We start from the raw sequence: 20,959 nt of genomic DNA on the forward strand, positions 1-20,959 counted from the left end.
ACAAAAGAGTTTCAACTACAAATTTGTGCAAAAGATGTAAATAACATGGAAATGTAAGCTTTAATTGTTTGCAGGATTGGAAAAGCTTACAACACCTAGCATTCCCAGACAGTCTCCCATTCAAGTACTAACCAGGCCCAACCCTAGGTAGCTTCTGAGATCAGATGAGATCAGGCATTCTAATGGTGGAATGGCCGTAAGCAAAAGCACCTTCCAAACTAGAGGATTCAAATTTCATAGCTAAGACCATATTTGTTCAAAACCAAGCAAAAGCATTCCATTTCAACACATCAACATTTACAACACAAAAGAGTTTCAACTACAAATTTGTGCAAAAGATGTAGATAACATGGAAATGTAAGCTTTAATTGTTTGCAGGATTGGAAAAGCTTACAACACCTGGTATTCCCAGACAGTCTCCCATTCAAGTACTAACCAGGCCCAACCCTAGGTAGCTTCTGAGATCAGACGAGATCAGGCATTCTAAGGGTGGAATGGCCGTAAGCAGAAGCACCTTGCAAACTAGAGGATTCAAATTTCATAGCTAAGACCATATTTGTTCAAAACCAAGCAAAAGCATTCCATTTCAACACATCAACATTTACAACACAAAGCATTCCATTTCAACACATTAACATTTACAACACAAAAGAGTTTCATCTACAAATTTGTGCAAAAGATGTAAATAACATGGAAATGTAAGCTTTAATTGTTTGCAGGATTGGAAAAGCTTACAACACCTGATATTCCCAGACAGTCTCCCATTCAAGTACTAACCAGGCCCAACCCTAGGTAGCTTCTGAGATCAGACGAGATCAGGCATTCTAAGGGTGGAATGGCCGTAAGCAGAAGCACCTTGCAAACTAGAGGATTCAAATTTCATAGCTAAGACCATATTTGTTCAAAACCAAGCAAAAGCATTCCATTTCAACACATCAACATTTACAACACAAAAGAGTTTCAACTACAAATTTGTGCAAAAGATGTAAATAACATGGAAATGTAAGCTTTAATTGTTTGCAGGATTGGAAAAGCTTACAACACCTGGTATTCCCAGACAGTCTCCCATTCAAGTACTAACCAGGCCCAACCCTAGGTAGCTTCTGAGATCAGACGAGATCAGGCATTCTAAGGGTGGAATGGCCGTAAGCAGAAGCACCTTGCAAACCTAGAGGATTCAAATTTCATAGCTAAGACCATATTTGTTCAAAACCAAGCAAAAGCATTCCATTTCAACACATCAACATTTACAACACAAAAGAGTTTCAACTACAAATTTGTGCAAAAGATGTAAATAACATGGAAATGTAAGCTTTAATTGTTTGCAGGATTGGAAAAGCTTACAACACCTGGTATTCCCAGACAGTCTCCCATTCAAGTACTAACCAGGCCCAACCCTAGGTAGCTTCTGAGATCAGACGAGATCAGGAATTCTAAGGGTGGAATGGCCGTAAGCAGAAGCACCTTGCAAACTAGAGGATTCAAATTTCATAGCTAAGACCATATTTGTTCAAAACCAAGCAAAAGCATTCCATTTCAACACATCAACATTTACAACACAAAAGAGTTTCAACTACAAATTTGTGCAAAAGATGTAAATAACATGGAAATGTAAGCTTTAATTGTTTGCAGGATTGGAAAAGCTTACAACACCTGGTATTCCCAGACAGTCTCCCATTCAAGTACTAACCAGGCCCAACCCTAGGTAGCTTTTGAGATCAGACGAGATCAGGCATTCTAAGGGTGGAATGGCCGTAAGCAGAAGCACCTTGCAAACTAGAGGATTCAAATTTCATAGCTAAGACCATATTTGTTCAAAACCAAGCAAAAGCATTCCATTTCAACACATCAACATTTACAACACAAAAGAGTTTCAACTACAAATTTGTGCAAAAGATGTAAATAACATGGAAATGTAAGCTTTAATTGTTTGCAGGATTGGAAAAGCTTACAACACCTGGTATTCCCAGACAGTCTCCCATTCAAGTACTAACCAGGCCCAACCCTAGGTAGCTTCTGAGATCAGACGAGATCAGGCATTCTAAGGGTGGAATGGCCGTAAGCAGAAGCACCTTGCAAACTAGAGGATTCAAATTTCATAGCTAAGACCATATTTGTTCAAAACCAAGCAAAAGCATTCCATTTCAACACATCAACATTTACAACACAAAAGAGTTTCAACTACAAATTTGTGCAAAAGATGTAAATAACATGGAAATGTAAGCTTTAATTGTTTGCAGGATTGGAAAAGCTTACAACACCTGGTATTCCCAGACAGTCTCCCATTCAAGTACTAACCAGGCCCAACCCTTGGTAGCTTCTGAGATCAGACGAGATCAGGCATTCTAAGGGTGGAATGGCCGTAAGCAGAAGCACCTTGCAAACTAGAGGATTCAAATTTCATAGCTAAGACCATATTTGTTCAAAACCAAGCAAAAGCATTCCATTTCAACACATCAACATTTACAACACAAAAGAGTTTCAACTACAAATTTGTGCAAAAGATGTAAATAACATGGAAATGTAAGCTTTAATTGTTTGCAGGATTGGAAAAGCTTACAACACCTGGTATTCCCAGACAGTCTCCCATTCAAGTACTAACCAGGCCCAACCCTAGGTAGCTTCTGAGATCAGACGAGATCAGGCATTCTAAGGGTGGAATGGCCGTAAGCAGAAGCACCTTGCAAACTAGAGGATTCAAATTTCATAGCTAAGACCATATTTGTTCAAAACCAAGCAAAAGCATTCCATTTCAACACATCAACATTTACAACACAAAAGAGTTTCAACTACAAATTTGTGCAAAAGATGTAAATAACATGGAAATGTAAGCTTTAATTGTTTGCAGGATTGGAAAAGCTTACAACACCTGGTATTCCCAGACAGTCTCCCATTCAAGTACTAACCAGGCCCAACCCTAGGTAGCTTCTGAGATCAGACTAGATCAGGAATTCTAAGGGTGGAATGGCTGTAAGCAGAAGCACCTTGCAAACTAGAGGATTCAAATTTCATAGCTAAGACCATATTTGTTCAAAACCAAGCAAAAGCATTCCATTTCAACACATCAACATTTACAACACAAAAGAGTTTCAACTACAAATTTGTGCAAAAGATGTAAATAACATGGAAATGTAAGCTTTAATTGTTTGCAGGATTGGAAAAGCTTACAACACCTGGTATTCCCAGACAGTCTCCCATTCAAGTACTAACCAGGCCCAACCCTAGGTAGCTTCTGAGATCAGACGAGATCAGGCATTCTAAGAGTGGAATGGCCGTAAGCAGAAGCACCTTGCAAACTAGAGGATTCAAATTTCATAGCTAAGACCATATTTGTTCAAAACCAAGCAAAAGCATTCCATTTCAACACATCAACATTTACAACACAAAAGAGTTTCAACTACAAATTTGTGCAAAAGATGTAAATAACATGGAAATGTAAGCTTTAATTGTTTGCAGGATTGGAAAAGCTTACAACACCTGGTATTCCCAGACAGTCTCCCATTCAAGTACTAACCAGGCCCAACCCTAGGTAGCTTCTGAGATCAGACGAGATCAGGCATTCTAAGGGTGGAATGGCCGTAAGCAGAAGCACCTTCCAAACTAGAGGATTCAAATTTCATAGCTAAGACCATATTTGTTCAAAACCAAGCAAAAGCATTCCATTTCAACACATCAACATTTACAACACAAAAGAGTTTCAACTACAAATTTGTGCAAAAGATGTAAATAACATGGAAATGTATGCTTTAATTGTTTGCAGGATTGGAAAAGCTTACAACACCTGGTATTCCCAGACAGTCTCCCATTCAAGTACTAACCAGGCCCAACCCTAGGTAGCTTCTGAGATCAGACGAGATCAGGAATTCTAAGGGTGGAATGGCCGTAAGCAGAAGCACCTTGCAAACTAGAGGATTCAAATTTCATAGCTAAGACCATATTTGTTCAAAACCAAGCAAAAGCATTCCATTTCAACACATCAACATTTACAACACAAAAGAGTTTCAACTACAAATTTGTGCAAAAGATGTAAATAACATGGAAATGTAAGCTTTAATTGTTTGCAGGATTGGAAAAGCTTACAACACCTGGTATTCCCAGACAGTCTCCCATTCAAGTACTAACCAGGCCCAACCCTAGGTAGCTTCTGAGATCAGACGAGATCAGGAATTCTAAGGGTGGAATGGCCGTAAGCAGAAGCACCTTGCAAACTAGAGGATTCAAATTTCATAGCTAAGACCATATTTGTTCAAAACCAAGCAAAAGCATTCCATTTCAACACATCAACATTTACAACACAAAAGAGTTTCAACTACAAATTTGTGCAAAAGATGTAAATAACATGGAAATGTAAGCTTTAATTGTTTGCAGGATTGGAAAAGCTTACAACACCTGGTATTCCCAGACAGTCTCCCATTCAAGTACTAACCAGGCCCAACCCTAGGTAGCTTCGGAGATCAGACGAGATCAGGCATTCTAAGGGTGGAATGGCCGTAAGCAGAAGCACCTTGCAAACTAGAGGATTCAAATTTCATAGCTAAGACCATATTTGTTCAAAACCAAGCAAAAGCATTCCATTTCAACACATCAACATTTCCAACACAAAGCATTCCATTTCAACACATCAACATTTACAACACAAAAGAGTTTCAACTACAAATTTGTGCAAAAGATGTAAATAACATGGAAATGTAAGCTTTAATTGTTTGCAGGATTGGAAAAGCTTACAACACCTGGTATTCCCAGACAGTCTCCCATTCAAGCACTAACCAGGCCCAACCCTAGGTAGCTTCTGAGATCAGACGAGAGCAGGTATTCTAAGGGTGGAATGGCCGTAAGCAGAAGCACCTTCCAAACTAGAGGATTCAAATTTCATAGCTAAGACCATATTTGTTCAAAACCAAGCAAAAGCATTCCATTTCAACACATCAACATTTACAACACAAAAGAGTTTCAACTACAAATTTGTGCAAAAGATGTAAATAACATGGAAATGTAAGCTTTAATTGTTTGCAGGATTGGAAAAGCTTACAACACCTGGTATTCCCAGACAGTCTCCCATTCAAGTACTAACCAGGCCCAACCCTAGGTAGCTTCGGAGATCAGACGAGATCAGGCATTCTAAGGGTGGAATGGCCGTAAGCAGAAGCACCTTGCAAACTAGAGGATTCAAATTTCATAGCTAAGACCATATTTGTTCAAAACCAAGCAAAAGCATTCCATTTCAACACATCAACATTTACAACACAAAAGAGTTTCAACTACAAATTTGTGCAAAAGATGTAAATAACATGGAAATGTAAGCTTTAATTGTTTGCAGGATTGGAAAAGCTTACAACACCTGGTATTCCCAGACAGTCTCCCATTCAAGTACTAACCAGGCCCAAACCTAGGTAGCTTCTGAGATCAGACGAGATCAGGAATTCTAAGGGTGGAATGGCCGTAAGCAGAAGCACCTTGCAAACTAGAGGATTCAAATTTCATAGCTAAGACCATATTTGTTCAAAACCAAGCAAAAGCATTCCATTTCAACACATCAACATTTACAACACAAAAGAGTTTCATCTACAAATTTGTGCAAAAGATGTAAATAACATGGAAATGTAAGCTTTAATTGTTTGCAGGATTGGAAAAGCTTACAACACCTGGTATTCCCAGACAGTCTCCCATTCAAGTACTAACCAGGCCCAACCCTAGGTAGCTTCTGAGATCAGACGAGATCAGGCATTCTAAGGGTGGAATGGCCGTAAGCAGAAGCACCTTGCAAACTAGAGGATTCAAATTTCATAGCTAAGACCATATTTGTTCAAAACCAAGCAAAAGCATTCCATTTCAACACATCAACATTTACAACACAAAAGAGTTTCAACTACAAATTTGTGCAAAAGATGTAAATAACATGGAAATGTAAGCTTTAATTGTTTGCAGGATTGGAAAAGCTTACAACACCTGATATTCCCAGACAGTCTCCCATTCAAGTACTAACCAGGCCCAACCCTAGGTAGCTTCTGAGATCAGACGAGATCAGATATTCTAAGGGTGGAATGGTCGTAAGCAAAACTACCTTGCGAACTAGAGGATTCAAATTTCATAGCTAAGACCATATTTGTTCAAAACCAAGCAAAAGCATTCCATTTCAACACATCAACATTTACAACACAAAAGAGTTTCAACTACAAATTTGTGCAAAAGATGTAAATAACATGGAAATGTAAGCTTTAATTGTTTGCAGGATTGGAAAAGCTTACAACACCTGGTATTCCCAGACAGTCTCCCATTCAAGTACTAACCAGGCCCAACCCTAGGTAGCTTCTGAGATCAGACGAGATCAGGCATTCTGAGGGTGGAATGGCCGTAAGCAGAAGCACCTAGCAAACTAGAGGATTCAAATTTCATAGCTAAGACCATATTTGTTCAAAACCAAGCAAAAGCATTCCATTTCAACACATCAATATTTACAACACAAAAGAGTTTCAACTACAAATTTGTGCAAAAGATGTAAAAAACATGGAAATGTAAGCTTTAATTGTTTGCAGGATTGGAAAAGCTTACAACACCTGGTATTCCCAGACAGTCTCCCATTCAAGTACTAACCAGGCCCAACCCTAGGTAGCTTCTGAGATCAGACGAGATCAGGCATTCTAAGGGTGGAATGGCCGTAAGCAGAAGCACCTTGCAAACTAGAGGATTCAAATTTCATAGCTAAGACCATATTTGTTCAAAACCAAGCAAAAGCATTCCATTTCAACACATCAACATTTACAACACAAAGCATTCCATTTCAACACATCAACATTTACAACACAAAAGAGTTTCATCTACAAATTTGTGCAAAAGATGTAAATAACATGGAAATGTAAGCTTTAATTGTTTGCAGGATTGGAAAAGCTTACAACACCTGGTATTCCCAGACAGTCTCCCATTCAAGTACTAACCGTGCCCAACCCTAGGTAGCTCCTGAGATCAGACGAGATCAGGCATTCTAAGGGTGGAATGGCCATAAGCAGAAGCACCTTGCAAACTAGAGGATTCAAATTTCATAGCTAAGACCATATTTGTTCAAAACCAAGCAAAAGCATTCCATTTCAACACATCAACATTTACAACACAAAGCATTCCATTTCAACACATCAACATTTACAACACAAAAGAGTTTCAACTACAAATTTGTGCAAAAGATGTAAATAACATGGAAATGTAAGCTTTAATTGTTTGCAGGATTGGAAAAGCTTACAACACCTGGTATTCCCAGACAGTCTCCCATTCAAGTACTAACCAGGCCCAACCCTTGGTAGCTTCTGAGATCAGACAAGATCAGGCATTCTAAGGATGGAACTGCCGCAAGCAGAAGCACCTTGCAAACTAGAGGATTCAAATTTCATAGCTAAGACCATATTTGTTCAAAACCAAGCAAAAGCATTCCATTTCAACACATCAACATTTACAACACAAAAGAGTTTCAACTACAAATTTGTGCAAAAGATGTAAATAACATGGAAATGTAAGCTTTAATTGTTTGCAGGATTGGAAAAGCTTACAACACCTGATATTCCCAGACAGTCTCCCATTCAAGTACTAACCAGGCCCAACCCTAGGTAGCTTCTGAGATCAGACGAGATCAGGCATTCTAAGGGTGGAATGACCGTAAGCAGAAGCACCTTGCAAACTAGAGGATTCAAATTTCATAGCTAAGACCATATTTGTTCAAAACCAAGCAAAAGCATTCCATTTCAACACATCAACATTTACAACACAAAGCATTCCATTTCAACACATCAACATTTACAACACAAAAGAGTTTCAACTACAAATTTGTGCAAAAGATGTAAATAACATGGAAATGTAAGCTTTAATTGTTTGCAGGATTGGAAAAGCTTACAACACCTGGTATTCCCAGACAGTCTCCCATTCAAGTACTAACCAGGCCCAACCCTAGGTAGCTTCTGAGATCAGACGAGATCAGGCATTCTAAGGGTGGAATGGCCGTAAGCAGAAGCACCTAGCAAACTAGAGGATTCAAATTTCATAGCTAAGACCATATTTGTTCAAAACCAAGCAAAAGCATTCCATTTCAACACATCAACATTTACAACACAAAAGAGTTTCAACTACAAATTTGAGCAAAAGATGTAAATAACATGGAAATGTAAGCTTTAATTGTTTGCAGGATTGGAAAAGCTTACAACACCTGGTATTCCCAGACAGTCTCCCATTCAAGTACTAACCAGGCCCAACCCTTGGTAGCTTCTGAGATGAGACAAGATCAGGCATTCTAAGGATGGAATGGCCGCAAGCAGAAGCACCTTGCAAACTAGAGGATTCAAATTTCATAGCTAAGACCATATTTGTTCAAAACCAAGCAAAAGCATTCCATTTCAACACATCAACATTTACAACACAAAAGAGTTTCAACTACAAATTTGTGCAAAAGATGTAAATAACATGGAAATGTAAGCTTTAATTGTTTGCAGGATTGGAAAAGCTTACAACACCTGGTATTCCCAGACAGTCTCCCATTCAAGTACTAACCAGGCCCAACCCTTGGTAGCTTCTGAGATCAGACAAGATCAGGCATTCTAAGGATGGAATGGCCGCAAGCAGAAGCACCTTGCAAACTAGAGGATTCAAATTTCATAGCTAAGACCATATTTGTTCAAAACCAAGCAAAAACATTCCATTTCAACACATCAACATTTACAACACAAAAGAGTTTCAACTACAAATTTGTGCAAAAGATGTAAAAAACATGGAAATGTAAGCTTTAATTGTTTGCAGGATTGGAAAAGCTTACAACACCTGGTATTCCCAGACAGTCTCCCATTCAAGTACTAACCAGGCCCAACCCTAAGTAGCTTCTGAGATCAGACGAGATCAGGCATTCTAAGGGTGGAATGGCCGTAAGCAGAAGCACCTTGCAAACTAGAGGATTCAAATTTCATAGCTAAGACCATATTTGTTCAAAACCAAGCAAAAGCATTCCATTTCAACACATCAACATTTACAACACAAAGCATTCCATTTCAACACATCAACATTTACAACACAAAAGAGTTTCATCTACAAATTTGTGCAAAAGATGTAAATAACATGGAAATGTAAGCTTTAATTGTTTGCAGGATTGGAAAAGCTTACAACACCTGGTATTCCCAGGCAGTCTCCCATTCAAGTACTAACCGTGCCCAACCCTAGGTAGCTTCTGAGATCAGACGAGATCAGGCATTCTAAGGGTGGAATGGCCGTAAGCAGAAGCACCTTGCAAACTAGAGGATTCAAATTTCATAGCTAAGACCATATTTGTTCAAAACCAAGCAAAAGCATTCCATTTCAACACATCAACATTTACAACACAAAAGAGTTTCATCTACAAATTTGTGCAAAAGATGTAAATAACATGGAAATGTAAGCTTTAATTGTTTGCAGGATTGGAAAAGCTTACAACACCTGGTATTCCCAGACAGTCTCCCATTCAAGTACTAACCGTGCCCAACCCTAGGTAGCTTCTGAGATCAGACGAGATCAGGCATTCTAAGGGTGGAATGGCCGTAAGCAGAAGCACCTTGCAAACTAGAGGATTCAAATTTCATAGCTAAGACCATATTTGTTCAAAACCAAGCAAAAGCATTCAATTTCAACACATCAACATTTACAACACAAAGCATTCCATTTCAACACATCAACATTTACAACACAAAAGAGTTTCATCTACAAATTTGTGCAAAAGATGTAAATAACATGGAAATGTAAGCTTTAATTGTTTGCAGGATTGGAAAAGCTTACAACACCTGATATTCCCAGACAGTCTCCCATTCAAGTACTAACCAGGCCCAACCCTAGGTAGCTTCTGAGATCAGACGAGATCAGGCATTCTAAGGGTGGAATGGCCGTAAGCAGAAGCACCTTACAAACCTAGAGGATTCAAATTTCATAGCTAAGACCATATTTGTTCAAAACCAAGCAAAAGCATTCCATTTCAACACATCAACATTTACAACACAAAAGAGTTTCAACTACAAATTTGTGCAAAAGATGTAAATAACATGGAAATGTAAGCTTTAATTGTTTGCAGGATTGGAAAAGCTTACAACACCTGGTATTCCCAGACAGTCTCCCATTCAAGTACTAACCAGGCCAAACCCTAGGTAGCTTCTGAGATCAGACGAGATCAGGCATTCTAAGGGTGGAATGGCCGTAAGCAGAAGCACCTTGCAAACTAGAGGATTCAAATTTCATAGCTAAGACCATATTTGTTCAAAACCAAGCAAAAGCATTCCATTTCAACACATCAACATTTACAACACAAAAGAGTTTCAACTACAAATTTGTGCAAAAGATGTAAATAACATGGAAATGTAAGCTTTAATTGTTTGCAGGATTGGAAAAGCTTACAACACCTGGTATTCCCAGACAGTCTCCCATTCAAGTACTAACCAGGCCCAACCCTAGGTAGCTTCTGAGATCAGACGAGATCAGGCATTCTAAGGGTGGAATAGCCGTAAGCAGAAGCACCTTGCAAACTAGAGGATTCAAATTTCATAGCTAAGACCATATTTGTTCAAAACCAAGCAAAAGCATTCCATTTCAACACATCAACATTTACAACACAAAAGAGTTTCAACTACAAATTTGTGCAAAAGATGTAAATAACATGGAAATGTAAGCTTTAATTGTTTGCAGGATTGGAAAAGCTTACAACACCTGATATTCCCAGACAGTCTCCCATTCAAGTACTAACCAGGCCCAACCCTAGGTAGCTTCTGAGATCAGACGAGATCAGGCATTCTAAGGGTGGAATGGCCTTAAGCAGAAGCACCTTGCAAACTAGAGGATTCAAATTTCATAGCTAAGACCATATTTGTTCAAAACCAAGCAAAAGCATTCCATTTCAACACATCAACATTTACAACACAAAAGAGTTTCAACTACAAATTTGTGCAAAAGATGTAAATAACATGGAAATGTAAGCTTTAATTGTTTGCAGGATTGGAAAAGCTTACAACACCTGGTATTCCCAGACAGTCTCCCATTCAAGTACTAACCAGGCCCAACCCTAGGTAGCTTCTGAGATCAGACGAGATCAGGCATTCTAAGGGTGGAATGGCCGTAAGCAGAAGCACCTTGCAAACTAGAGGATTCAAATTTCATAGCTAAGACCATATTTGTTCAAAACCAAGCAAAAGCATTCCATTTCAACACATCAACATTTACAACACAAAAGAGTTTCAACTACAAATTTGTGCAAAAGATGTAAATAACATGGAAATGTAAGCTTTAATTGTTTGCAGGATTGGAAAAGCTTACAACACCTGGTATTCCCAGACAGTCTCCCATTCAAGTACTAACCAGGCCCAACCCTAGGTAGCTTCTGAGATCAGACGAGATCAGGCATTCTAAGGGTGGAATGGCCGTAAGCAGAAGCACCTTGCAAACTAGAGGATTCAAATTTCATAGCTAAGACCATATTTGTTCAAAACCAAGCAAAAGCATTCCATTTCAACACATCAACATTTACAACACAAAGCATTCCATTTCAACACATCAACATTTACAACACAAAAGAGTTTCATCTACAAATTTGTGCAAAAGATGTAAATAACATGGAAATGTAAGCTTTAATTGTTTGCAGGATCGGAAAAGCTTACAACACCTGGTATTCCCAGACAGTCTCCCATTCAAGTACTAACCAGGCCCAACCCTAGGTAGCTTCTGAGATCAGACGAGATCAGGCATTCTAAGGGTGGAATGGCCGTAAGCAGAAGCACCTTGCAAACTAGAGGATTCAAATTTCATAGCTAAGACCATATTTGTTCAAAACCAAGCAAAAGCATTCCATTTCAACACATCAACATTTACAACACAAAGCATTCCATTTCAACACATCAACATTTACAACACAAAAGAGTTTCATCTACAAATTTGTGCAAAAGATGTAAATAACATGGAAATGTAAGCTTTAATTGTTTGCAGGATTGGAAAAGCTTACAACACCTGATATTCCCAGACAGTCTCCCATTCAAGTACTAACCAGGCCCAACCCTAGGTAGCTTCTGAGATCAGATGAGATCAGGAATTCTAAGGGTGGAATGGCCGTAAGCAGAAGCACCTTGCAAACTAGAGGATTCAAATTTCATAGCTAAGACCATATTTGTTCAAAACCAAGCAAAAGCATTCCATTTCAACACATCAACATTTACAACACAAAAGAGTTTCAACTACAAATTTGTGCAATAGATGTAAATAACATGGAAATGTAAGCTTTAATTGTTTGCAGGATTGGAAAAGCTTACAACACCTGGTATTCCCAGACAGTCTCCCATTCAAGTACTAACCAGGCCCAACCCTAGGTAGCTTCTGAGATCAGACGAGATCAGGCATTCTAAGGGTGGAATGGCCGTAAGCAGAAGCACCTTGCAAACTAGAGGATTCAAATTTCATAGCTAAGACCATATTTGTTAAAAACCAAGCAAAAGCATTCCATTTCAACACATCAACATTTACAACACAAAAGAGTTTCAACTACAAATTTGTGCAAAAGATGTAAATAACATGGAAATGTAAGCTTTAATTGTTTGCAGGATTGGAAAAGCTTACAACACCTGGTATTCCCAGACAGTCTCCCATTCAAGTACTAACCAGGCCCAACCCTAGGTAGCTTCTGAGATCAGACGAGATCAGGCATTCTAAGGGTGGAATGGCCGTAGGCAAAAGCACCTTGCAAACCTAGAGGATTCAAATTTCATAGCTAAGACCATATTTGTTCAAAACCAAGCAAAAGCATTCCATTTCAACACATCAACATTTACAACACAAAAGAGTTTCAACTACAAATTTGTGCAAAAGATGTAAATAACATGGAAATGTAAGCTTTAATTGTTTGCAGGATTGGAAAAGCTTACAACACCTGGTATTCCCAGACAGTCTCCCATTCAAGTACTAACCAGGCCCAACCCTAGGTAGCTTCTGATATCAGACGAGATCAGGCATTCTAAGGGTGGAATGGCCGTAAGCAGAAGCACCTTGCAAACTAGAGGATTCAAATTTCATAGCTAAGACCATATTTGTTCAAAACCAAGCAAAAGCATTCCATTTCAACACATCAACATTTACAACACAAAAGAGTTTCAACTACAAATTTGTGCAAAAGATGTAAATAACATGGAAATGTAAGCTTTAATTGTTTGCAGGATTGGAAAAGCTTACAACACCTGATATTCCCAGACAGTCTCCCATTCAAGTACTAACCAGGCCCAACCCTAGGTAGCTTCTGAGATCAGACGAGATCAGGCATTCTAAGGGTGGAATGGCCGTAAGCAGAAGCACCTTGCAAACTAGAGGATTCAAATTTCATAGCTAAGACCATATTTGTTCAAAACCAAGCAAAAGCATTCCATTTCAACACATCAACATTTACAACACAAAAGAGTTTCAACTACAAATTTGTGCAAAAGATGTAAATAACATGGAAATGTAAGCTTTAATTGTTTGCAGGATTGGAAAAGCTTACAACACCTGATATTCCCAGACAGTCTCCCATTCAAGTACTAACCAGGCCCAACCCTAGGTAGCTTCTGAGATCAGACGAGATCAGGCATTCTAAGGGTGGAATGGCCTTAAGCAGAAGCACCTTGCAAACTAGAGGATTCAAATTTCATAGCTAAGACCATATTTGTTCAAAACCAAGCAAAAGCATTCCATTTCAACACATCAACATTTACAACACAAAAGAGTTTCAACTACAAATTTGTGCAAAAGATGTAAATAACATGGAAATGTAAGCTTTAATTGTTTGCAGGATTGGAAAAGCTTACAACACCTGGTATTCCCAGACAGTCTCCCATTCAAGTACTAACCAGGCCCAACCCTAGGTAGCTTCTGAGACCAGACGAGATCAGGCATTCTAAGGGTGGAATGGCCGTAAGCAGAAGCACCTTGCAAACTAGAGGATTCAAATTTCATAGCTAAGACCATATTTGTTCAAAACCAAGCAAAAGCATTCCATTTCAACACATCAACATTTACAACACAAAAGAGTTTCAACTACAAATTTGTGCAAAAGATGTAAATAACATGGAAATGTAAGCTTTAATTGTTTGCAGGATTGGAAAAGCTTACAACACCTGGTATTCCCAGACAGTCTCCCATTCAAGTACTAACCAGGCCCAACCCTAGGTAGCTTCTGAGATCAGACGAGATCAGGCATTCTAAGGGTGGAATGGCCATAAGCAGAAGCACCTTGCAAACTAGAGGATTCAAATTTCATAGCTAAGACCATATTTGTTCAAAACCAAGCAAAAGCATTCCATTTCAACACATCAACATTTACAACACAAAGCATTCCATTTCAACACATCAACATTTACAACACAAAAGAGTTTCATCTACAAATTTGTGCAAAAGATGTAAATAACATGGAAATGTAAGCTTTAATTGTTTGCAGGATTGGAAAAGCTTACAACACCTGGTATTCCCAGACAGTCTCCCATTCAAGTACTAACCAGGCCCAACCCTAGGTAGCTTCTGAGATCAGTCGAGATCAGGCATTCTAAGGGTGGAATGGCCGTAAGCAGAAGCACCTTGCAAACTAGAGGATTCAAATTTCATAGCTAAGACCATATTTGTTCAAAACCAAGCAAAAGCATTCCATTTCAACACATCAACATTTACAACACAAAGCATTCCATTTCAACACATCAACATTTACAACACAAAAGAGTTTCATCTACAAATTTGTGCAAAAGATGTAAATAACATGGAAATGTAAGCTTTAATTGTTTGCAGGATTGGAAAAGCTTACAACACCTGATATTCCCAGACAGTCTCCCATTCAAGTACTAACCAAGCCCAACCCTAGGTAGCTTCTGAGATCAGGAATTCTAAGGGTGGAATGGCCGTAAGCAGAAGCACCTTGCAAACTAGAGGATTCAAATTTCATAGCTAAGACCATATTTGTTCAAAACCAAGCAAAAGCATTCCATTTCAACACATCAACATTTACAACACAAAAGAGTTTCAACTACAAATTTGTGCAATAGATGTAAATAACATGGAAATGTAAGCTTTAATTGTTTGCAGGATTGGAAAAGCTTACAACACCTGGTATTCCCAGATAGTCTCCCATTCAAGTACTAACCAGGCCCAACCCTAGGTAGCTTCTGAGATCAGACGAGATCAGGCATTCTAAGGGTGGAATGGCCGTAAGCAGAAGCACCTTGCAAACTAGAGGATTCAAATTTCATAGCTAAGACCATATTTGTTCAAAACCAAGCAAAAGCATTCCATTTCAACACATCAACATTTACAATACAAAGCATTCCATTTCAACACATCAACATTTACAACACAAAAGAGTTTCATCTTCAAATTTGTGCAAAAGATGTAAATAACATGGAAATGTAAGCTTTAATTGTTTGCAGGATTGGAAAAGCTTACAACACCTGGTATTCCCAGACAGTCTCCCATTCAAGTACTAACCGTGCCCAACCCTAGGTAGCTTCTGAGATCAGACGAGATCAGGCATTCTAAGGGTGGAATGGCCGTAAGCAGAAGCACCTTGCAAACTAGAGGATTCAAATTTCATAGCTAAGACCATATTTGTTCAAAACCAAGCAAAAGCATTCCATTTCAACACATCAACATTTACAACACAAAAGAGTTTCAACTACAAATTTGTGCAAAAGATGTAAATAACATGGAAATGTAAGCTTTAATTGTTTGCAGGATTGGAAAAGCTTACAACACCTGGTATTCCCAGACAGTCTCCCATTCAAGTACTAACCAGGCCTAACCCTAGGTAGCTTCTGAGATCAGACGAGATCAGGCATTCTAAGGGTGGAATGGCCGTAAGCAGAAGCACCTTCCAAACTAGAGGATTCAAATTTCATAGGTAAGACCATATTTGTTCAAAACCAAGCAAAAGCATTCCATTTCAACACATCAACATTTACAACACAAAAGAGTTTCAACTACAAATTTGTGCAAAAGATGTAAATAACATGGAAATGTAAGCTTTAATTGTTTGCAGGATTGGAAAAGCTTACAACACCTGATATTCCCAGACAGTCTCCCATTCAAGTACTAACCAGGCCCAACCCTAGGTAGCTTCTGAGATCAGACGAGATCAGGCATTCTAAGGGTGGAATGGCCGTAAGCAGAAGCACCTTGCAAACTAGAGGATTCAAATTTCATAGCTAAGACCATATTTGTTCAAAACCAAGCAAAAGCATTCCATTTCAACACATCAACATTTAAAACACAAAAGAGTTTCAACTACAAATTTGTGCAAAAGATGTAAATAACATGGAAATGTAAGCTTTAATTGTTTGCAGGATTGGAAAAGCTTACAACACCTGGTATTCCCAGACAGTCTCCCATTCAAGTACTAACCAGGCCCAACCCTAGGTAGCTTCTGAGATCAGACGAGATCAGGCATTCTAAGGGTGGAATGGCCGTAAGCAGAAGCACCTTGCAAACTAGAGGATTCAAATTTCATAGCTAAGACCATATTTGTTCAAAACCAAGCAAAAGCATTCCATTTCAACACATCAACATTTACAACACAAAGCATTCCATTTCAACACATCAACATTTACAACACAAAAGAGTTTCATCTACAAATTTGTGCAAAAGATGTAAATAACATGGAAATGTAAGCTTTAATTGTTTGCAGGATTGGAAAAGCTTACAACACCTGGTATTCCCAGACAGTCTCCCATTCAAGTACTAACCAGGCCCAACCCTAGGTAGCTTCTGAGATCAGACGAGATCAGGCATTCTAAGGGTGGAATGGCCGTAAGCAGAAGCACCTTGCAAACTAGAGGATTCAAATTTCATAGCTAAGACCATATTTGTTCAAAACCAAGCAAAAGCATTCCATTTCAACACATCAACATTTACAACACAAAAGAGTTTCAACTACAAATTTGTGCAAAAGATGTAAATAACATGGAAATGTAAGCTTTAATTGTTTGCAGGATTGGAAAAGCTTACAACACCTGGTATTCCCAGACAGTCTCCCATTCAAGTACTAACCAGGCCCAACCCTAGGTAGCTTCTGAGACCAGACGAGATCAGGCATTCTAAGGGTGGAATGGCCGTAAGCAGAAGCACCTTGCAAACTAGAGGATTCAAATTTCATAGCTAAGACCATATTTGTTCAAAACCAAGCAAAAGCATTCCATTTCAACACATCAACATTTACAACACAAAGCATTCCATTTCAACACATCAACATTTACAACACAAAAGAGTTTCATCTACAAATTTGTGCAAAAGATGTAAATAACATGGAAATGTAAGCTTTAATTGTTTGCAGGATTGGAAAAGCTTACAACACCTGGTATTCCCAGACAGTCTCCCATTCAAGTACTAACCAGGCCCAACCCTAGGTAGCTTCTGAGATCAGACGAGATCAGGCATTCTAAGGGTGGAATGGCCGTAAGCAGAAGCACCTTGCAAACTAGAGGATTCAAATTTCATAGCTAAGACCATATTTGTTTAAAACCAAGCAAAAGCATTCCATTTCAACACATCAACATTTACAACACAAAAGAGTTTCAACTACAAATTTGTGCAAAAGATGTAAATAACATGGAAATGTAAGCTTTAATTGTTTGCAGGATTGGAAAAGCTTACAACACCTGGTATTCCCAGACAGTCTCCCATTCAAGTACTAACCAGGCCCAACCCTAGGTAGCTTCTGAGACCAGACGAGATCAGGCATTCTAATGGTGGAATGGCCGTAGGCAGAAGCACCTTGCAAACCTAGAGGATTCAAATTTCATAGCTAAGACCATATTTGTTCAAAACCAAGCAAAAGCATTCCATTTCAACACATCAACATTTACAACACAAAAGAGTTTCAACTACAAATTTGTGCAAAAGATGTAAATAACATGGAAATGTAAGCTTTAATTGTTTGCAGGATTGGAAAGGCTTACAACACCTGGTATTCCCAGACAGTCTCCCATTCAAGTACTAACCAGACCCAACCCTAGGTAGCTTCTGAGATCAGACGAGATCAGGCATTCTAAGGGTGGAATGGCCGTAAGCAGAAGCACCTTGCAAACTAGAGGATTCAAATTTCATAGCTAAGATCATATTTGTTCAAAACCAAGCAAAAGCATTCCATTTCAACACATCAACATTTACAACACAAAGCATTCCATTTCAACACATCAACATTTACAACACAAAAGAGTTTCATCTACAAATTTGTGCAAAAGATGTAAATAACATGGAAATGTAAGCTTTAATTGTTTGCAGGATTGGAAAAGCTTACAACACCTGGTATTCCCAGACAGTCTCCCATTCAAGTACTAACCAGACCCAACCCTAGGTAGCTTCTGAGAATAGACGAGATCAGGCATTCTAAGGGTGGAATGGCCGTAAGCAGAAGGACCTTGCAAACTAGAGGATTCAAATTTCATAGCTAAGACCATATTTGTTCAAAACCAAGCAAAAGCATTCCATTTCAACACATCAACATTTACAACACAAAAGAGTTTCAACTACAAATTTGTGCAAAAGATGTAAATAACATGGAAATGTAAGCTTTAATTGTTTGCAGGATTGGAAAAGCTTACAACACCTGGTATTCCCAGACAGTCTCCCATTCAAGTACTAACCAGGCCCAACCCTAGGTAGCTTCTGAGATCAGACGAGATCAGGCATTCTAAGGGTGGAATGGCCGTAAGCAGAAGCACCTTGCAAACTAGAGGATTCAAATTTCATAGCTAAGACCATATTTGTTCAAAACCAAGCAAAAGCATTCCATTTCAACACATCAACATTTACAACACAAAGCATTCCATTTCAACACATCAACATTTACAACACAAAAGAGTATCATCTACAAATTTGTGCAAAAGATGTAAATAACATGGAAATGTAAGCTTTAATTGTTTGCAGGATTGGAAAAGCTTAAAACACCTGGTATTCCCAGACAGTCTCCCATTCAAGTACTAACCAGGCCCAACCCTAGGTAGCTTCTGAGATCAGACGAGATCAGGCATTCTAAGGGTGGAATGGCCGTAAGCAGAAGCACCTTCCAAACTAGAGGATTCAAATTTCATAGCTAAGACCATATTTGTTCAAAACCAAGCAAAAGCATTCCATTTCAACACATCAACATTTACAACACAAAAGAGTTTCAACTACAAATTTGTGCAAAAGATGTAAAAAACATGGAAATGTAAGCTTTAATTGTTTGCAGGATTGGAAAAGCTTACAACACCTGGTATTCCCAGACAGTCTCCCATTCAAGTACTAACCAGGCCCAACCCTAGGTAGCTTCTGAGATCAGACGAGATCAGGCATTCTAAGGGTGGAATGGCCGTAAGCAGAAGCACCTTGCAAACTAGAGGATTCAAATTTCATAGCTAAGACCATATTTGTTCAAAACCAAGCAAAAGCATTCCATTTCAACACATCAACATTTACAACACAAAAGAGTTTCAACTACAAATTTGTGCAAAAGATGTAAATAACATGGAAATGTAAGCTTTAATTGTTTGCAGGATTGGAAAAGCTTACAACACCTGGTATTCCCAGACAGTCTCCCATTCAAGTACTAACCAGGCCCAACCCTAGGTAGCTTCTGAGATCAGACGAGATCAGGCATTCTAAGGGTGGAATGGCCGTAAGCAGAAGCACCTTGCAAACTAGAGGATTCAAATTTCATAGCTAAGACCATATTTGTTCAAAACCAAGCAAAAGCATTCCATTTCAACACATCAACATTTACAACACAAAAGAGTTTCAACTACAAATTTGTGCAAAAGATGTAAATAACATGGAAATGTAAGCTTTAATTGTTTGCAGGATTGGAAAAGCTTACAACACCTGGTATTCCCAGACAGTCTCCCATTCAAGTACTAACCAGGCCCAACCCTAGGTAGCTTCTGAGATCAGACGAGATCAGGCATTCTAAGGGTGGAATGGCCGTAAGCAGAAGCACCTTGCAAACTAGAGGATTCAAATTTCATAGCTAAGACCATATTTGTTCAAAACCAAGCAAAAGCATTCCATTTCAACACATCAACATTTACAACACAAAGCATTCCATTTCAACACATCAACATTTACAACACAAAAGAGTTTCATCTACAAATTTGTGCAAAAGATGTAAATAACATGGAAATGTAAGCTTTAATTGTTTGCAGGATTGGAAAAGCTTACAACACCTGATATTCCCAGACAGTCTCCCATTCAAGTACTAACCAGGCCCAACCCTAGGTAGCTTCTGAGATCAGACGAGATCAGGCATTCTAAGGGTGGAATGGCCGTAAGCAGAAGCACCTTGCAAACTAGAGGATTCAAATTTCATAGCTAAGACCATATTTGTTCAAAACCAAGCAAAAGCATTCCATTTCAACACATCAACATTTACAACACAAAAGAGTTTCAACTACAAATTTGTGCAAAAGATGTAAATAACATGGAAATGTAAGCTTTAATTGTTTGCAGGATTGGAAAAGCTTACAACACCTGGTATTCCCAGACAGTCTCCCATTCAAGTACTAACCAGGCCCAACCCTAGGTAGCTTCTGAGATCAGACGAGATCAGGCATTCTAAGGGTGGAATGGCCGTAAGCAGAAGCACCTTGCAAACTAGAGGATTCAAATTTCATAGCTAAGACCATATTTGTTCAAAACCAAGCAAAAGCATTCCATTTCAACACATCAACATTTACAACACAAAAGAGTTTCAACTACAAATTTGTGCAAAAGATGTAAATAACATGGAAATGTAAGCTTTAATTGTTTGCAGGATTGGAAAAGCTTACAACACCTGGTATTCCCAGACAGTCTCCCATTCAAGTACTAACCAGGCCCAACCCTAGGTAGCTTCTGAGATCAGACGAGATCAGGCATTCTAAGGGTGGAATGGCCGTAAGCAGAAGCACCTTGCAAACTAGAGGATTCAAATTTCATAGCTAAGACCATATTTGTTCAAAACCAAGCAAAA

At 38.7% G+C, this 20,959-nt stretch overlaps 66 pseudogenes; all 66 read right to left on the reverse strand.

The window, feature by feature from the left end:
* Positions 1 to 83: 83 nt before the first annotated feature.
* Positions 84 to 202, reverse strand: LOC140566182 (5S ribosomal RNA; annotated as a pseudogene).
* A 185-nt stretch (positions 203 to 387) lies between these two features.
* Positions 388 to 506, reverse strand: LOC140568607 (5S ribosomal RNA; annotated as a pseudogene).
* A 222-nt stretch (positions 507 to 728) lies between these two features.
* LOC140570547 (5S ribosomal RNA) lies at positions 729 to 847 on the reverse strand (annotated as a pseudogene).
* A 185-nt stretch (positions 848 to 1,032) lies between these two features.
* Positions 1,033 to 1,151, reverse strand: LOC140568608 (5S ribosomal RNA; annotated as a pseudogene).
* A 186-nt stretch (positions 1,152 to 1,337) lies between these two features.
* Positions 1,338 to 1,456, reverse strand: LOC140569936 (5S ribosomal RNA; annotated as a pseudogene).
* A 185-nt stretch (positions 1,457 to 1,641) lies between these two features.
* LOC140571580 (5S ribosomal RNA) lies at positions 1,642 to 1,760 on the reverse strand (annotated as a pseudogene).
* A 185-nt stretch (positions 1,761 to 1,945) lies between these two features.
* Positions 1,946 to 2,064, reverse strand: LOC140568610 (5S ribosomal RNA; annotated as a pseudogene).
* A 185-nt stretch (positions 2,065 to 2,249) lies between these two features.
* LOC140568702 (5S ribosomal RNA) lies at positions 2,250 to 2,368 on the reverse strand (annotated as a pseudogene).
* Positions 2,369 to 2,553: 185 nt separating this feature from the next.
* LOC140568611 (5S ribosomal RNA) lies at positions 2,554 to 2,672 on the reverse strand (annotated as a pseudogene).
* Positions 2,673 to 2,857: 185 nt separating this feature from the next.
* Positions 2,858 to 2,976, reverse strand: LOC140572743 (5S ribosomal RNA; annotated as a pseudogene).
* A 185-nt stretch (positions 2,977 to 3,161) lies between these two features.
* On the reverse strand, positions 3,162 to 3,280 carry LOC140570943 (5S ribosomal RNA; annotated as a pseudogene).
* Positions 3,281 to 3,465: 185 nt separating this feature from the next.
* On the reverse strand, positions 3,466 to 3,584 carry LOC140568612 (5S ribosomal RNA; annotated as a pseudogene).
* A 185-nt stretch (positions 3,585 to 3,769) lies between these two features.
* On the reverse strand, positions 3,770 to 3,888 carry LOC140569938 (5S ribosomal RNA; annotated as a pseudogene).
* A 185-nt stretch (positions 3,889 to 4,073) lies between these two features.
* Positions 4,074 to 4,192, reverse strand: LOC140569940 (5S ribosomal RNA; annotated as a pseudogene).
* A 185-nt stretch (positions 4,193 to 4,377) lies between these two features.
* On the reverse strand, positions 4,378 to 4,496 carry LOC140572120 (5S ribosomal RNA; annotated as a pseudogene).
* Positions 4,497 to 4,718: 222 nt separating this feature from the next.
* LOC140566826 (5S ribosomal RNA) lies at positions 4,719 to 4,837 on the reverse strand (annotated as a pseudogene).
* Positions 4,838 to 5,022: 185 nt separating this feature from the next.
* LOC140572121 (5S ribosomal RNA) lies at positions 5,023 to 5,141 on the reverse strand (annotated as a pseudogene).
* Positions 5,142 to 5,326: 185 nt separating this feature from the next.
* Positions 5,327 to 5,445, reverse strand: LOC140572523 (5S ribosomal RNA; annotated as a pseudogene).
* A 185-nt stretch (positions 5,446 to 5,630) lies between these two features.
* LOC140568613 (5S ribosomal RNA) lies at positions 5,631 to 5,749 on the reverse strand (annotated as a pseudogene).
* A 185-nt stretch (positions 5,750 to 5,934) lies between these two features.
* Positions 5,935 to 6,053, reverse strand: LOC140570507 (5S ribosomal RNA; annotated as a pseudogene).
* Positions 6,054 to 6,238: 185 nt separating this feature from the next.
* LOC140570201 (5S ribosomal RNA) lies at positions 6,239 to 6,357 on the reverse strand (annotated as a pseudogene).
* Positions 6,358 to 6,542: 185 nt separating this feature from the next.
* On the reverse strand, positions 6,543 to 6,661 carry LOC140568615 (5S ribosomal RNA; annotated as a pseudogene).
* A 222-nt stretch (positions 6,662 to 6,883) lies between these two features.
* LOC140567219 (5S ribosomal RNA) lies at positions 6,884 to 7,002 on the reverse strand (annotated as a pseudogene).
* Positions 7,003 to 7,224: 222 nt separating this feature from the next.
* Positions 7,225 to 7,343, reverse strand: LOC140567519 (5S ribosomal RNA; annotated as a pseudogene).
* A 185-nt stretch (positions 7,344 to 7,528) lies between these two features.
* LOC140571406 (5S ribosomal RNA) lies at positions 7,529 to 7,647 on the reverse strand (annotated as a pseudogene).
* Positions 7,648 to 7,869: 222 nt separating this feature from the next.
* Positions 7,870 to 7,988, reverse strand: LOC140568616 (5S ribosomal RNA; annotated as a pseudogene).
* A 185-nt stretch (positions 7,989 to 8,173) lies between these two features.
* LOC140568038 (5S ribosomal RNA) lies at positions 8,174 to 8,292 on the reverse strand (annotated as a pseudogene).
* Positions 8,293 to 8,477: 185 nt separating this feature from the next.
* LOC140573102 (5S ribosomal RNA) lies at positions 8,478 to 8,596 on the reverse strand (annotated as a pseudogene).
* A 185-nt stretch (positions 8,597 to 8,781) lies between these two features.
* LOC140567305 (5S ribosomal RNA) lies at positions 8,782 to 8,900 on the reverse strand (annotated as a pseudogene).
* Positions 8,901 to 9,122: 222 nt separating this feature from the next.
* Positions 9,123 to 9,241, reverse strand: LOC140572306 (5S ribosomal RNA; annotated as a pseudogene).
* A 185-nt stretch (positions 9,242 to 9,426) lies between these two features.
* Positions 9,427 to 9,545, reverse strand: LOC140572837 (5S ribosomal RNA; annotated as a pseudogene).
* Positions 9,546 to 9,767: 222 nt separating this feature from the next.
* Positions 9,768 to 9,886, reverse strand: LOC140570548 (5S ribosomal RNA; annotated as a pseudogene).
* Positions 9,887 to 10,072: 186 nt separating this feature from the next.
* Positions 10,073 to 10,191, reverse strand: LOC140572826 (5S ribosomal RNA; annotated as a pseudogene).
* A 185-nt stretch (positions 10,192 to 10,376) lies between these two features.
* On the reverse strand, positions 10,377 to 10,495 carry LOC140570852 (5S ribosomal RNA; annotated as a pseudogene).
* Positions 10,496 to 10,680: 185 nt separating this feature from the next.
* Positions 10,681 to 10,799, reverse strand: LOC140566302 (5S ribosomal RNA; annotated as a pseudogene).
* A 185-nt stretch (positions 10,800 to 10,984) lies between these two features.
* LOC140568617 (5S ribosomal RNA) lies at positions 10,985 to 11,103 on the reverse strand (annotated as a pseudogene).
* Positions 11,104 to 11,288: 185 nt separating this feature from the next.
* LOC140568618 (5S ribosomal RNA) lies at positions 11,289 to 11,407 on the reverse strand (annotated as a pseudogene).
* A 222-nt stretch (positions 11,408 to 11,629) lies between these two features.
* On the reverse strand, positions 11,630 to 11,748 carry LOC140568619 (5S ribosomal RNA; annotated as a pseudogene).
* A 222-nt stretch (positions 11,749 to 11,970) lies between these two features.
* On the reverse strand, positions 11,971 to 12,089 carry LOC140570095 (5S ribosomal RNA; annotated as a pseudogene).
* A 185-nt stretch (positions 12,090 to 12,274) lies between these two features.
* Positions 12,275 to 12,393, reverse strand: LOC140568620 (5S ribosomal RNA; annotated as a pseudogene).
* A 185-nt stretch (positions 12,394 to 12,578) lies between these two features.
* LOC140571837 (5S ribosomal RNA) lies at positions 12,579 to 12,697 on the reverse strand (annotated as a pseudogene).
* Positions 12,698 to 12,883: 186 nt separating this feature from the next.
* Positions 12,884 to 13,002, reverse strand: LOC140572311 (5S ribosomal RNA; annotated as a pseudogene).
* Positions 13,003 to 13,187: 185 nt separating this feature from the next.
* LOC140570549 (5S ribosomal RNA) lies at positions 13,188 to 13,306 on the reverse strand (annotated as a pseudogene).
* A 185-nt stretch (positions 13,307 to 13,491) lies between these two features.
* Positions 13,492 to 13,610, reverse strand: LOC140566303 (5S ribosomal RNA; annotated as a pseudogene).
* Positions 13,611 to 13,795: 185 nt separating this feature from the next.
* Positions 13,796 to 13,914, reverse strand: LOC140571449 (5S ribosomal RNA; annotated as a pseudogene).
* Positions 13,915 to 14,099: 185 nt separating this feature from the next.
* Positions 14,100 to 14,218, reverse strand: LOC140570439 (5S ribosomal RNA; annotated as a pseudogene).
* Positions 14,219 to 14,440: 222 nt separating this feature from the next.
* LOC140571962 (5S ribosomal RNA) lies at positions 14,441 to 14,559 on the reverse strand (annotated as a pseudogene).
* Positions 14,560 to 15,075: 516 nt separating this feature from the next.
* On the reverse strand, positions 15,076 to 15,194 carry LOC140566589 (5S ribosomal RNA; annotated as a pseudogene).
* Positions 15,195 to 15,416: 222 nt separating this feature from the next.
* LOC140572838 (5S ribosomal RNA) lies at positions 15,417 to 15,535 on the reverse strand (annotated as a pseudogene).
* A 185-nt stretch (positions 15,536 to 15,720) lies between these two features.
* Positions 15,721 to 15,839, reverse strand: LOC140572365 (5S ribosomal RNA; annotated as a pseudogene).
* Positions 15,840 to 16,024: 185 nt separating this feature from the next.
* On the reverse strand, positions 16,025 to 16,143 carry LOC140570552 (5S ribosomal RNA; annotated as a pseudogene).
* Positions 16,144 to 16,328: 185 nt separating this feature from the next.
* On the reverse strand, positions 16,329 to 16,447 carry LOC140568622 (5S ribosomal RNA; annotated as a pseudogene).
* A 222-nt stretch (positions 16,448 to 16,669) lies between these two features.
* LOC140568623 (5S ribosomal RNA) lies at positions 16,670 to 16,788 on the reverse strand (annotated as a pseudogene).
* Positions 16,789 to 16,973: 185 nt separating this feature from the next.
* Positions 16,974 to 17,092, reverse strand: LOC140571451 (5S ribosomal RNA; annotated as a pseudogene).
* Positions 17,093 to 17,314: 222 nt separating this feature from the next.
* Positions 17,315 to 17,433, reverse strand: LOC140568624 (5S ribosomal RNA; annotated as a pseudogene).
* Positions 17,434 to 17,618: 185 nt separating this feature from the next.
* LOC140567247 (5S ribosomal RNA) lies at positions 17,619 to 17,737 on the reverse strand (annotated as a pseudogene).
* Positions 17,738 to 17,923: 186 nt separating this feature from the next.
* Positions 17,924 to 18,042, reverse strand: LOC140571429 (5S ribosomal RNA; annotated as a pseudogene).
* Positions 18,043 to 18,264: 222 nt separating this feature from the next.
* Positions 18,265 to 18,383, reverse strand: LOC140567732 (5S ribosomal RNA; annotated as a pseudogene).
* A 185-nt stretch (positions 18,384 to 18,568) lies between these two features.
* LOC140568625 (5S ribosomal RNA) lies at positions 18,569 to 18,687 on the reverse strand (annotated as a pseudogene).
* Positions 18,688 to 18,909: 222 nt separating this feature from the next.
* Positions 18,910 to 19,028, reverse strand: LOC140572783 (5S ribosomal RNA; annotated as a pseudogene).
* Positions 19,029 to 19,213: 185 nt separating this feature from the next.
* On the reverse strand, positions 19,214 to 19,332 carry LOC140568626 (5S ribosomal RNA; annotated as a pseudogene).
* Positions 19,333 to 19,517: 185 nt separating this feature from the next.
* Positions 19,518 to 19,636, reverse strand: LOC140568627 (5S ribosomal RNA; annotated as a pseudogene).
* Positions 19,637 to 19,821: 185 nt separating this feature from the next.
* LOC140568628 (5S ribosomal RNA) lies at positions 19,822 to 19,940 on the reverse strand (annotated as a pseudogene).
* Positions 19,941 to 20,162: 222 nt separating this feature from the next.
* Positions 20,163 to 20,281, reverse strand: LOC140570553 (5S ribosomal RNA; annotated as a pseudogene).
* Positions 20,282 to 20,466: 185 nt separating this feature from the next.
* On the reverse strand, positions 20,467 to 20,585 carry LOC140568629 (5S ribosomal RNA; annotated as a pseudogene).
* Positions 20,586 to 20,770: 185 nt separating this feature from the next.
* LOC140568631 (5S ribosomal RNA) lies at positions 20,771 to 20,889 on the reverse strand (annotated as a pseudogene).
* Positions 20,890 to 20,959: the final 70 nt, after the last annotated feature.

Source organism: Salminus brasiliensis, chromosome 11, assembly GCF_030463535.1.
Source record: "Salminus brasiliensis chromosome 11, fSalBra1.hap2, whole genome shotgun sequence".
Taxonomy (NCBI): domain Eukaryota; kingdom Metazoa; phylum Chordata; class Actinopteri; order Characiformes; family Bryconidae; genus Salminus; species Salminus brasiliensis.